The sequence below is a fragment of the Hyperolius riggenbachi genome, chromosome 8, assembly GCF_040937935.1.
Source record: "Hyperolius riggenbachi isolate aHypRig1 chromosome 8, aHypRig1.pri, whole genome shotgun sequence".
Lineage (NCBI taxonomy): Eukaryota > Metazoa > Chordata > Amphibia > Anura > Hyperoliidae > Hyperolius > Hyperolius riggenbachi.
Window position 1 is genome coordinate 131,066,763 of NC_090653.1, and position 13,046 is coordinate 131,079,808.

The window sequence follows — 13,046 nt, forward strand, 5'->3', positions numbered from 1 at the left end:
ACCAGAAAATAAACGCAATGTGGGGGAATTCACCAGAAAATAAACGCAATGTGGGGGAATTCACCAGAAAATAAACGCAATGTGAGGGCATTCACCAGAATATAAACGCGATGTGGGAGCAGTCACCAGAAAATAAACGCAATGTGGGGGCATTCACCAGAAAATAATCGCAATGTGAGAGCATTCACCAGAAAATAATCGTTATGTGGGGGCAGTCACCAGAAAATAATCGTTATGTGGGGGCAGTCACCAGAAAATAATAGTTATGTGGGGACAGTCACCAGAAAATAATCGTTGTGTGGGGGCAGTCACCAGAAAATAATCGTTACGTGGGGGCAGTCACCAGAAAATAATCGTTATGTGGGGACAGTCACCAGAAAATAATCGTTATGTGTGGGCAGTCACCAGAAAATAATCGCTATGTGGGGAGCAGTCACCAGAAAATAATCGTTATGTGGAGACAGTCACCAGAAAATAATCATTATGTGGGGGCAGTCACCAGAAAATAATCGTTATGTGGGGGCAGTCACCAGAAAATAATCATTATGTGGGGGTAGTCACCAGAAAAGAATCGTTATGTGGGGACAGTCACCAGAAAATAATCGTTATGTGGGGGCAGTCACCAGAAAATAATCGCTATGTGGGGACAGTCACCAGAAAATAATCGTTATGTGGGGACAGTCACCAGAAAATAATCGTTATGTGGGGGCAGTCACCAGAAAATAATCGTTATGTGGGGGCAGTCACTAGAAAATAATCGTTATGTGGGGGTAGTCACCAGAAAATAATCGTTATGTGGGGACAGTCACCAGAAAATAATCGTTATGTGGGAGCAGTCACCAGAAAATAATCGTTATGTGGGGGCAGTCACCAGAAAATAATCATTATGTGGGGGCAGTCACCAGAAAATAATCGTTATGTGGGGGCAGTCACCAAAAAATAATCGTTATGTGGGGGCAGTCACCAGAAAATAATCGTTATGTGGGGGCAGTCACCAAAAAATAATCGTTATGTGGGGGCAGTCACCAGAAAATAATCGTTATGTGGGGACAGTCACCAGAAAATAATCGTTATGTGGGGGCAGTCACCAGAAAATAATCGTTATGTGGGGGCAGTCACTAGAAAATAATCGTTATGTGGGGGTAGTCACCAGAAAATAATCGTTATGTGGGGACAGTCACCAGAAAATAATCGTTATGTGGGGGCAGTCACCAGAAAATAATCGTTATGTGGGGACAGTCACCAGAAAATAATCGTTATGTGGGGACAGTCACCAGAAAATAATCGTTATGTGGGGGCAGTCACCAGAAAATAATCGTTATGTGGGGGCAGTCACTAGAAAATAATCGTTATGTGGGGGTAGTCACCAGAAAATAATCGTTATGTGGGGACAGTCACCAGAAAATAATCGTTATGTGGGGGCAGTCACCAGAAAATAATCGTTATGTGGGGGCAGTCACCAGAAAATAAGCGTTATGTGGAGACAGTCACCAGAAAATAATTGTTATGTGGGGGCAGTCACCAGAAAATAATCGTTATGTGGGGGCAGTCACCAGAAAATCGTTATGTGCGCAGCATTCACCAGAAAATAATCGTTATGTGCGCAGCATTTACCAGAAAATAATCGCAATGTGGGAGCACTCACCAGAAAATAATCGCAATGTGGGAGCATTCACCAGAAAATAATCGCAATATGGGGAGCAGTCACCAGAAAATAATCGTTATGTGCGCAGCATTCACCAGAAAATAAACGCAATGTGGGAGCATTCACCAGAAAATAAACGCAATGTGGGAACTTTCACCAGAAAATAAACACAATGTGGGAGCTTTCACCAGAAAATAATCGCTATGTGGGGAGCAGTCACCAGAAAATAATCGTTATGTGGAGACAGTCACCAGAAAATAATCATTATGTGGGGGCAGTCACCAGAAAATAATCGTTATGTGGGGGCAGTCACCAGAAAATAATCATTATGTGGGGGTAGTCACCAGAAAAGAATCGTTATGTGGGGACAGTCACCAGAAAATAATCGTTATGTGGGGGCAGTCACCAGAAAATAATCGCTATGTGGGGACAGTCACCAGAAAATAATCGTTATGTGGGGACAGTCACCAGAAAATAATCGTTATGTGGGGGCAGTCACCAGAAAATAATCGTTATGTGGGGGCAGTCACTAGAAAATAATCGTTATGTGGGGGTAGTCACCAGAAAATAATCGTTATGTGGGGACAGTCACCAGAAAATAATCGTTATGTGGGAGCAGTCACCAGAAAATAATCGTTATGTGGGGGCAGTCACCAGAAAATAATCATTATGTGGGGGCAGTCACCAGAAAATAATCGTTATGTGGGGGCAGTCACCAAAAAATAATCGTTATGTGGGGGCAGTCACCAGAAAATAATCGTTATGTGGGGGCAGTCACCAAAAAAATAATCGTTATGTGGGGGCAGTCACCAGAAAATAATCGTTATGTGGGGACAGTCACCAGAAAATAATCGTTATGTGGGGGCAGTCACCAGAAAATAATCGTTATGTGGGGGCAGTCACTAGAAAATAATCGTTATGTGGGGGTAGTCACCAGAAAATAATCGTTATGTGGGGACAGTCACCAGAAAATAATCGTTATGTGGGGGCAGTCACCAGAAAATAATCGTTATGTGGGGACAGTCACCAGAAAATAATCGTTATGTGGGGACAGTCACCAGAAAATAATCGTTATGTGGGGGCAGTCACCAGAAAATAATCGTTATGTGGGGGCAGTCACTAGAAAATAATCGTTATGTGGGGGTAGTCACCAGAAAATAATCGTTATGTGGGGACAGTCACCAGAAAATAATCGTTATGTGGGGGCAGTCACCAGAAAATAATCGTTATGTGGGGGCAGTCACCAGAAAATAATCGTTATGTGGAGACAGTCACCAGAAAATAATTGTTATGTGGGGGCAGTCACCAGAAAATAATCGTTATGTGGGGGCAGTCACCAGAAAATCGTTATGTGCGCAGCATTCACCAGAAAATAATCGTTATGTGCGCAGCATTTACCAGAAAATAATCGCAATGTGGGAGCACTCACCAGAAAATAATCGCAATGTGGGAGCATTCACCAGAAAATAATCGCAATATGGGGAGCAGTCACCAGAAAATAATCGTTATGTGCGCAGCATTCACCAGAAAATAAACGCAATGTGGGAGCATTCACCAGAAAATAAACGCAATGTGGGAACTTTCACCAGAAAATAAACACAATGTGGGAGCTTTCACCAGAAAATAAACGCAATGTGGGGGAATTCACCAGAAAATAAACGCAATGTGGGGGAATTCACCAGAAAATAAACGCAATGTGAGGGCATTCACCAGAATATAAACGCGATGTGGGAGCAGTCACCAGAAAATAAACGCAATGTGGGGGCATTCACCAGAAAATAATCGCAATGTGAGAGCATTCACCAGAAAATAATCGTTATGTGGGGGCAGTCACCAGAAAATAATCGTTATGTGGGGGCAGTCACCAGAAAATAATCCTTATGTGGGGACAGTCACCAGAAAATAATAGTTATGTGGGGACAGTCACCAGAAAATAATCGTTGTGTGGGGGCAGTCACCAGAAAATAATCGTTACGTGGGGGCAGTCACCAGAAAATAATCGTTATGTGGGGACAGTCACCAGAAAATAATCGTTATGTGTGGGCAGTCACCAGAAAATAATCGCTATGTGGGGAGCAGTCACCAGAAAATAATCGTTATGTGGAGACAGTCACCAGAAAATAATCATTATGTGGGGGCAGTCACCAGAAAATAATCGTTATGTGGGGGCAGTCACCAGAAAATAATCATTATGTGGGGGCAGTCACCAGAAAATAATCGTTATGTGGGGGCAGTCACCAGAAAATAATCATTATGTGGGGGTAGTCACCAGAAAAGAATCGTTATGTGGGGACAGTCACCAGAAAATAATCGTTATGTGGGGGCAGTCACCAGAAAATAATCGTTATGTGGGGGCAGTCACTAGAAAATAATCGTTATGTGGGGGTAGTCACCAGAAAATAATCGTTATGTGGGGACAGTCACCAGAAAATAATCGTTATGTGGGGGCAGTCACCAGAAAATAATCGTTATGTGGGGGCAGTCACCAGAAAATAATCGTTATGTGGAGACAGTCACCAGAAAATAATTGTTATGTGGGGGCAGTCACCAGAAAATAATCGTTATGTGGGGGCAGTCACCAGAAAATCGTTATGTGCGCAGCATTCACCAGAAAATAATCGTTATGTGCGCAGCATTTACCAGAAAATAATCGCAATGTGGGAGCACTCACCAGAAAATAATCGCAATGTGGGAGCATTCACCAGAAAATAATCGCAATATGGGGAGCAGTCGCCAGAAAATAATCATTATGTGCGCAGCATTCACCAGAAAATAAACGCAATGTGGGAGCATTCACCAGAAAATAAACGCAATGTGGGAACTTTCACCAGAAAATAAACACAATGTGGGAGCTTTCACCAGAAAATAAACGCAATGTGGGGGAATTCACCAGAAAATAAACGCAATGTGGGGGAATTCACCAGAAAATAAACGCAATGTGAGGGCATTCACCAGAATATAAACGCGATGTGGGAGCAGTCACCAGAAAATAAACGCAATGTGGGGGCATTCACCAGAAAATAATCGCAATGTGAGAGCATTCACCAGAAAATAATCGTTATGTGGGGGCAGTCACCAGAAAATAATCGTTATGTGGGGGCAGTCACCAGAAAATAATCGTTATGTGGGGGCAGTCACCAGAAAATAATAGTTATGTGGGGACAGTCACCAGAAAATAATCGTTGTGTGGGGGCAGTCACCAGAAAATAATCGTTACGTGGGGGCAGTCACCAGAAAATAATCGTTATGTGGGGACAGTCACCAGAAAATAATCGTTATGTGTGGGCAGTCACCAGAAAATAATCGCTATGTGGGGAGCAGTCACCAGAAAATAATCGTTATGTGGAGACAGTCACCAGAAAATAATTGTTATGTGGGGGCAGTCACCAGAAAATAATCATTATGTGGGGGCAGTCACCAGAAAATAATCGTTATGTGGGGGCAGTCACCAGAAAATAATCATTATGTGGGGGTAGTCACCAGAAAAGAATCGTTATGTGGGGACAGTCACCAGAAAATAATCGTTATGTGGGGGCAGTCACCAGAAAATAATCGCTATGTGGGGACAGTCACCAGAAAATAATCGTTATGTGGGGACAGTCACCAGAAAATAATCGTTATGTGGGGGCAGTCACCAGAAAATAATCGTTATGTGGGGGCAGTCACTAGAAAATAATCGTTATGTGGGGGTAGTCACCAGAAAATAATCGTTATGTGGGGACAGTCACCAGAAAATAATCGTTATGTGGGAGCAGTCACCAGAAAATAATCGTTATGTGGGGGCAGTCACCAGAAAATAATCGTTATGTGGGGGCAGTCACCAGAAAATAATCGTTATGTGGGGGCAGTCACCAAAAAATAATCGTTATGTGGGGGCAGTCACCAGAAAATAATCGTTATGTGGGGGCAGTCACCAAAAAATAATCGTTATGTGGGGGCAGTCACCAGAAAATAATCGTTATGTGGGGACAGTCACCAGAAAATAATCGTTATGTGGGGACAGTCACCAGAAAATAATCGTTATGTGGGGACAGTCACCAGAAAATAATCGTTATGTGGGGGCAGTCACCAGAAAATAATCGTTATGTGGGGGCAGTCACTAGAAAATAATCGTTATGTGGGGGTAGTCACCAGAAAATAATCGTTATGTGGGGACAGTCACCAGAAAATAATCGTTATGTGGGGGCAGTCACCAGAAAATAATCCTTATGTGGGGGCAGTCACCAGAAAATAATCATTATGTGGGGGCAGTCACCAAAAAATAATCGTTATGTGGGGGCAGTCACCAGAAAATAAACCTGTACAAATAAAAAAAAATTCACTCACCTGGCCAGCCTCTGACGTGAGCTCCCCGATGTGCAACCAGCCCCCCTCATGCAGCTCCTCCAGCGACGATCCTGCAGCGGAGCAGCCAGTTTCTCCCTCGCTGACAGGCAGAGTGCAGGGCTGCGGGAAGATGGCGCCCGAAGCCCTGTACTGGAGACACAAATAGTCTCTAGTGCAGGGCTTCGGCAGCCATCTTGCCGTAGCCCTGCTCTGCCTCCGGGAGCCAGTCCCCGCAGTGCGCTGCGGGGATTTCAACACCTGGGGGGTCCAGGCCCCCGGGCCCCTCCCCTGCCTCTTTAGGAGGCGGGCCCGCTCGCCACAGCGACCCCTGTGACCGCGGGCCCTACGCCCATGGGCCATGGCCCTAAAAAATTCCTGAACTGAGGACAACGCCTCATGTTCTGCAGGAAGGCTACATGCCCATGTTTGGGAATCACCCGACAATAGGGTCTTTATAAATGTTACCATCTGAGACTCAGTTCCTGACAAGGTAGGCCTCAAAATAAGACAACACATGATTCCTGAAATTCTGAAAATCAGATCTATGGCCAGAAAACTTTTCAGGTACGGACATACGAAGGTCCGTGACTGGAGGGGATCGCACTGTGTTTATAGTCAATTGAAGTTCCTGAATAGCCCCAGACAGTTGTGTAATCTGGTTTTGTTGGTTAATAATCACCCCGGAAAGAGCTTTGACCGCGGTGGTCAGGACTTCAACATGACTATGTAGTGCGTCCATTTGGTTTTGGTCTGCCGTTCTGTAACGATCGGTGTCAGCACACAGAGAGAATCTGATTATTGGTGATCTGCAGTATCACCAAGAATACAGATTATACCTGATTTTTGATGATCTGCAGAATCACCGATAATCCAAGTATAACTAACCTCTGGACACCTCTATAGTGTGAGTGTTTGGTGCAACAGTAATGACTTTGAGGAAGACCACCCGAGGAGCAGGTGGTCTTTGGCAGTATGGGCGATACCACCTTTTGGGAAGTGCAAAAACCTTCCAGCAGCCTGATACCTCCAAAGGGGTGGAGTCCCAGGCTGAAAGTAGGAAGGACCTGTGAGTGAGTGACACCTGAAAGGTGGATGTCACTAGCAGGTCTGGAGACTATCTCTTAAGGAGAGAGATAGCTCTCAAGGTCGGGCAAGCCAGGTCGGCAACACACAGACAGACAAGGTACAGAGACAGAAGGCTGATTTGGTATCCAAAGGTAGGCAGGGTTTGGCAACAGATAATCAGATATGCGTAGGTACCGAATCAGAAAGCAGAGGGATAGTCGGGAATGCAATAGGTCATAACAGATATCAAAACAATGCCTAGTCTTGGGTGTGAAGTCCATGGTCTCTACACCCTGGAACTAGTCTGGAGTATAATATGATGGTACAGAATATCCCTAGACTTGGGTGTGAGGTCCGTGGTCTCGACACCCTGGAACTAGTCTGGAGTATAACACAATGATAACACAGAGTCCCTAATCTTGGGTGTGAGGTCCGTGGTCTCGACACCCTGGAACTAGTCTGAAGTATAACAGAATGATAACACAGAGTCCCTAATCTTGGGTGTGAGGTCCGTGGTCTCAACACCCTGGAACTAGTCCGAAGTATAACAGAATGATAACACAGAGTCCCTAATCTTGGGTGTGAGGTCCGTGGTCTCAACACCCTGGATTAGTCTGAAGTATAACACAATAATACACAGAAGTAATCTGGCTCAGTGTGAATTCCCAGGTCCTCCTGGTTCTAACACACTGTAGGATCTGACTAAGGTCTGAGTGCTTGTAACGATCGGTGAAGCACAGAGAGGATCTGATTACCGGTGATCTGCAGTATCACTGTGAATACAGATGTATACCAGATTATAAGTGATCTGCAGTATCACCGATAATCCGATATACCAGCTAACCTCTGTTCACCTGAGTAGAGTGTAGTGTTTGGTGTAACAGTAACACTTCGAGGACTAGGCCTCAGTGCAGAGGGGAGTACTACACGGATTCCTTCCGAAGACCTGGACTCTCCTAGATGGGAGGAGTCAGGCTGAGAGTAGGAAGGACTGTTCTGCAAGTGACACTCAGGAGGAAGTGTCACTAACAGGACGAGGAACCGCCTCCAATAGTAAGGTCGGTTCTCGAGGTCGGACAAGCCAGGTCGTAAACACACGGACAGATAAAGTACAGATACAGTAGGCAGAGGCGAAGTCTAGGTACAGGCAGGGTTCGGCAACAGGTATCAGAAATATCAAGGTACTAGATCAGGAGGCAGAAACAGAGTCTAAGGACTAGCCGGGGTTTGGCAACAGAGTATCAGAAAGGCAAGGTACAAGATCAGAGTTCAGGAGGATAGTCAAACAGGCAAAGGGTCATAACAGATAATCTCAATCAAACTAGTACTTTAAGCTATCAACAGAATCTAGCTTAGTGTAGGATTACAGCTCCAGCTGGTCCCGGCACACTAACGGATCTGACTACAGGTCTGAGTGCTCCCACGTATGTGTTTGCAACGCCAGACAACCAGTAACTGAATAAGCAGCAGAATATATAGTTGCTGGACTCTGCTGCCCCACCCGAACCATTCAGCCAATCATGAGTCCTGCAGGAATCAGCTGACCTTCCTGATCAGCTGACACTTCCTCTGCAGGTATAAAGGTCCTGAATTCAGGCCCGCGCGAGCATAGCTCTCCATCTGCCTAGGTGCACTCGCGCGTGTCACTCTGAATCTTGGTGGACTATCAGTCCCAGCCACACCAGTACTGTCTTGCAATGTATCCAGTTCCAATGCGGATTCCGCCGCTCCCAATGCGGATTCCGCCGCTCTGCCTATGCGGCATGCGGCGGTTTTTCCGCGTTGTGACGTCATGCTGGATGCGGAAACAGCCGCCTCACCTTGAGAGACCGCGGCTTTTCCGCGTTTCTTCACAGTACCCCCCTCCCGAGGAGTGGACTCCGGACAACTCCTACCAGGTTTCTCGGGATGTAAGGCGTGAAACTCCCTCCTTAATTCGTCCGCATGCATGCGACTCCCCGGTACCCATTGTCTCTCCTCAATGCCGTACCCTTTCCAATGTACGAGATATTGTACCGAGTTTTGTACAAAGCGTGAATCTAAAATCTTTTCTACCTCGTACTCAGGCTGGTCATCCACCAACACAGGAGGAGGAGGAGTGGGACCCACATGGACTGCTGGCTTAAGCAGGGATACGTGGAAGGATCTTACCCCACGCATGCTGGCGGGAAGATCAACCGCGTAAGTGACGTTGTTGATCCTTCTGGCTATCGGGAAAGGCCCGACAAACCTGGGCCCCAACTTGTCTGAGGGCTGTTTCAGGGCCAAGTGACGTGTGGATACCCAAACCAAGTCTCCTGGTTGGAATCTCCACTCCAAAGACCGTTTCTTGTCAGCTTGACCCTTCTGACTCAGAAATGCCTTTTCCAAACTGTCTCTCACCGTCCGCCAAATGTCTTTAAAAGACCTTTGCCAAGCCTCCAGAGCTGGAAACGGAGTGGAGGCCACTGGTAACGGTGAAAATTTGGGCAATCTTCCAGACACTACCTGGAACGGAGAAAATCCAGTGGAAGAACTTTTCAAATTGTTTTGTGCAAATTCTGCAAAGGGCAGAAATTTGACCCAGTCATTCTGCGCCTCTGCAACGTAGCATCTCAAAACTTGCTCTAATGACTGGTTGACCCTCTCCGTCTGACCGTTGGTCTGTGGGTGGTAGCCCGATGAAAACGACAGCTTCATGCCCATTTGATGACAGAATGCCCTCCAGAATTTAGATACGAATTGGACTCCCCGATCGGACACTATGTTTTCTGGAATGCCGTGCAGCCGGAACACGTGTTTGATAAACAAGTCGGCCAATTCCTGGGCCGAGGGGAGTCCTTTCAAGGGCACAAAATGGGCCATCTTGCTGAAGCGGTCGACTACCCCCCATATGACCGACATGCCCTCTGATCTGGGAAGCTCACCCACAAAATCCATGGACAAGTGGGTCCATGGTTCACTCGGGGTGGGTAAAGGCTGCAATGTCCCTACAGGTGCCAGCCGGGAGGGTTTGCTTTTAGCACATACTGCACAATCCTTAACAAATTCTTTGCAGTCGGCTGCCAGAGACGGCCACCAAGCACACCTGGCCACAAGATCCTGCGTTCTAGATGCCCCAGGATGTCCTGCATTCTTGTGTGAATGGAATATCTGTAGCACCCGGAGACGGAATGGCAGAGGCACAAATAACACCCCCTCAGGCTTCCCCTCAGGGACATCCTGCTGAAAAGGACTCAAGGTCTCTGTCCAGTCTTCCCAAGTCTCTGTTACGGCCAGCACCAAATTTTTTGGGACAATGGTCTCTGGGGCAGAAGGCTGTGCTGTCTCCAACTCAAAGCATCTGGACAGGGCGTCTGCCTTAATGTTCTTGCTACCCGGGGTATACGTAATTACGAACCTGAACCTCGAAAAAAACAAAGACCATCGAGCCTGATGGGGACTTAATCTCTTAGCCCCCTCGATGTATTCTAGATTCTTGTGATCCGTGTATACCGTAATTATATGTTCTGCTCCTTCCAGCCAGTGACGCCACTCCTCAAAAGCAAGTTTAATGGCTAAGAGCTCTCTGTTGCCTATATCGCAGTTTCTCTCTGCCGGAGAGAACATACGAGAGAAATACGCACAAGGGTGTAGCCTTCCCTGCAACCCTGACCGCTGAGACAGCACAGCCCCTACCCCAACCTCCGAGGCGTCCACCTCAACAATAAAAGGATAAGAGGTGTCTACATGTCTCAGGATGGTTGCGGAACAAAACAAATCTTTTAAAGTGGAGAAAGCACTTAATGCATAAGGAGACCAGTGGGTGGTATCTGCCCCTTTTTTCGTAAGACAGGTGAGGGGTGCGATAACCGTGGAATACCCCTTTATGAACCTTCTATAATAATTCGCAAAGCCTAAAAACCGCTGTAAAGACTTCAACCCAACCGGCTGAGGCCATTCCAAAACAGCGGAGACTTTGGCGGGGTCCATAGACAGGCCCGTGGTGGAAATTATGTACCCCAGAAAGGCAACAGATGTGACTTCAAAAATACACTTCTAAATTTTAGCGTAAAGTGAGTTTTGTCTTAATTTGTTGAGTACAAATTTCACATGCATTCTGTGCTCAGAGAGGTTGTTGGAGAAAACAAGTACCGTATATACTCGGCTATAAGTCGAGAAATTTTGGACTGACTCAAAGTATAAAAGTGGGGGGGTCGCCTTATACTCGAGATAGTCCAAAATTTCCCCACTTATAGCCAGGAATGGGGAGGCACCTCTTTCTCTCCCCCTTCCTGTAATGTTAAGCAGACAGTTTATTGAAAATCCCCCTCCCTCCCACCACCATGCAAAGGAGCCTCTTGTCACTATTTCTCCCCCCTGTGTAATCGCTAAAGTGGAAGCTTCTCACTCACTAATCCATCGGAGCACAGCGCTCTTCTCCCTGTAGTCACGCTGGCTGGGCTGTGTGTGCATCAGCTCACAGCTACGAGCCCCGATGTCATGTGACTTCATGTATCACATTACATCGGGAGCTGTAGCTTATGCATACAGCCCAGTCAGCGTGACTACAGGCAGAAGAGAGCTGTGCTCGGATGAATTAGTGTGAGTTTGAAGCTTCCACTTTAGCAATTACACGGGGGAGAGATAGAGATAAGAGGCTCCTTTGCGTGGTTGTGGCTGGTGGGAGGGAGAGGGATTTTCAGTAAACTGTCTGCTTTGCAGCGCGGGATAGCTCAGTGAGTGATTGCTGGCTTCAGTGATCACACAGAGGGGGGAGAGGTAGAGAGAAGAGGCCTCTTTGCATGGTGGTGGGAGGGAGGGGGGCTTTTTAGCAAGCTGTCTGCTAACACTGCTGGGAAGGGGACACAGGGGAATAGCTATTGCCCACCAGTGACTGCACAGGCAGGGGGACACAGGGGCCTCACAGCAGGAGCCACACAGCCAGGCGGACACAGAGGCCACACAGCCAGGGGGACACAGAAGCCACACAGCCAGGGGAAACAGGGGCCACACAGCCAGGGGAAACAGGGGCCACACAGCAGAAGCCACACAGCCAGGGGAAACAGGGGCCACACAGCAGAAGCCACACAGCCAGGGGAAACAGGGGCCACACAGCAGAAGCCACACAGCCAGGGGAAACAGGGGCCACACAGCAGAAGCCACACAGCCAGGGGAAACAGGGGCCACACAGCCAGGGGAAACGGGCCACACAGCCAGTGGGACACAGATGACACACAACTAGAGGGGCCACACAGCCAGGGGGACAAAGGGGCCACACTGCTAGAAGGGCCACACAGCCCTTAACTTTGCTGCACCGACTTATATTTGAGTAATTAATAAATTCCTGTTTAAGAGGGTCAAATATTGGGGTCGACTTATACATGAGGTCGACTTGTATCCGAGTATATACGGTATATCGTCTAGATAGACCAGAACAAATCTCCCCAACACCTCTCTGAAGACCTCGTTGATGAGTTCCTGGAAAACGGCCGGGGCATTACATAACCCAAAGGGTATCACCAGGTACTCGTAATGCCCGTCTGGCGTGTTAAAGACCGTTTTCCACTCATCGCCCTTTCTTATGCGCACCAGGTTGTACGCGCCCCGCAAATCCAGCAATGAGAAGATCTTAGCATCAGTGACCTGCGTAAATAAATGGTCTATCAGGGGTAACGGATAGCGATTCTTTACCGTGATCTTATTTAGTCCCCGGTAATCAATACAGGGTCACAGGCCCCCGTCTTTCTTTTTAACGAAAAAGAAACCTGCTCCAGCAGGCGATCGGGACGGCCGGATGAAGCCTTTAGCCAAATTCTTACGGATATATTCTTGCATAGCCAATTTTTCTGGCCCAGATAAATTGTACAAATGACCCCGAGGGGGCATACAACCTGAACGGATATCAATGGGGCAATCGAAAGAGCGATGTGGGGGTAATTTGTCTGCAGCCTTGGGACAGAATACATCCGAATATTCCACATATTGCTCAGGTACCCCCTGTACATGAACCCTGGTTTGACCCAATGTCACCTTCCCTAAACATCGCTGA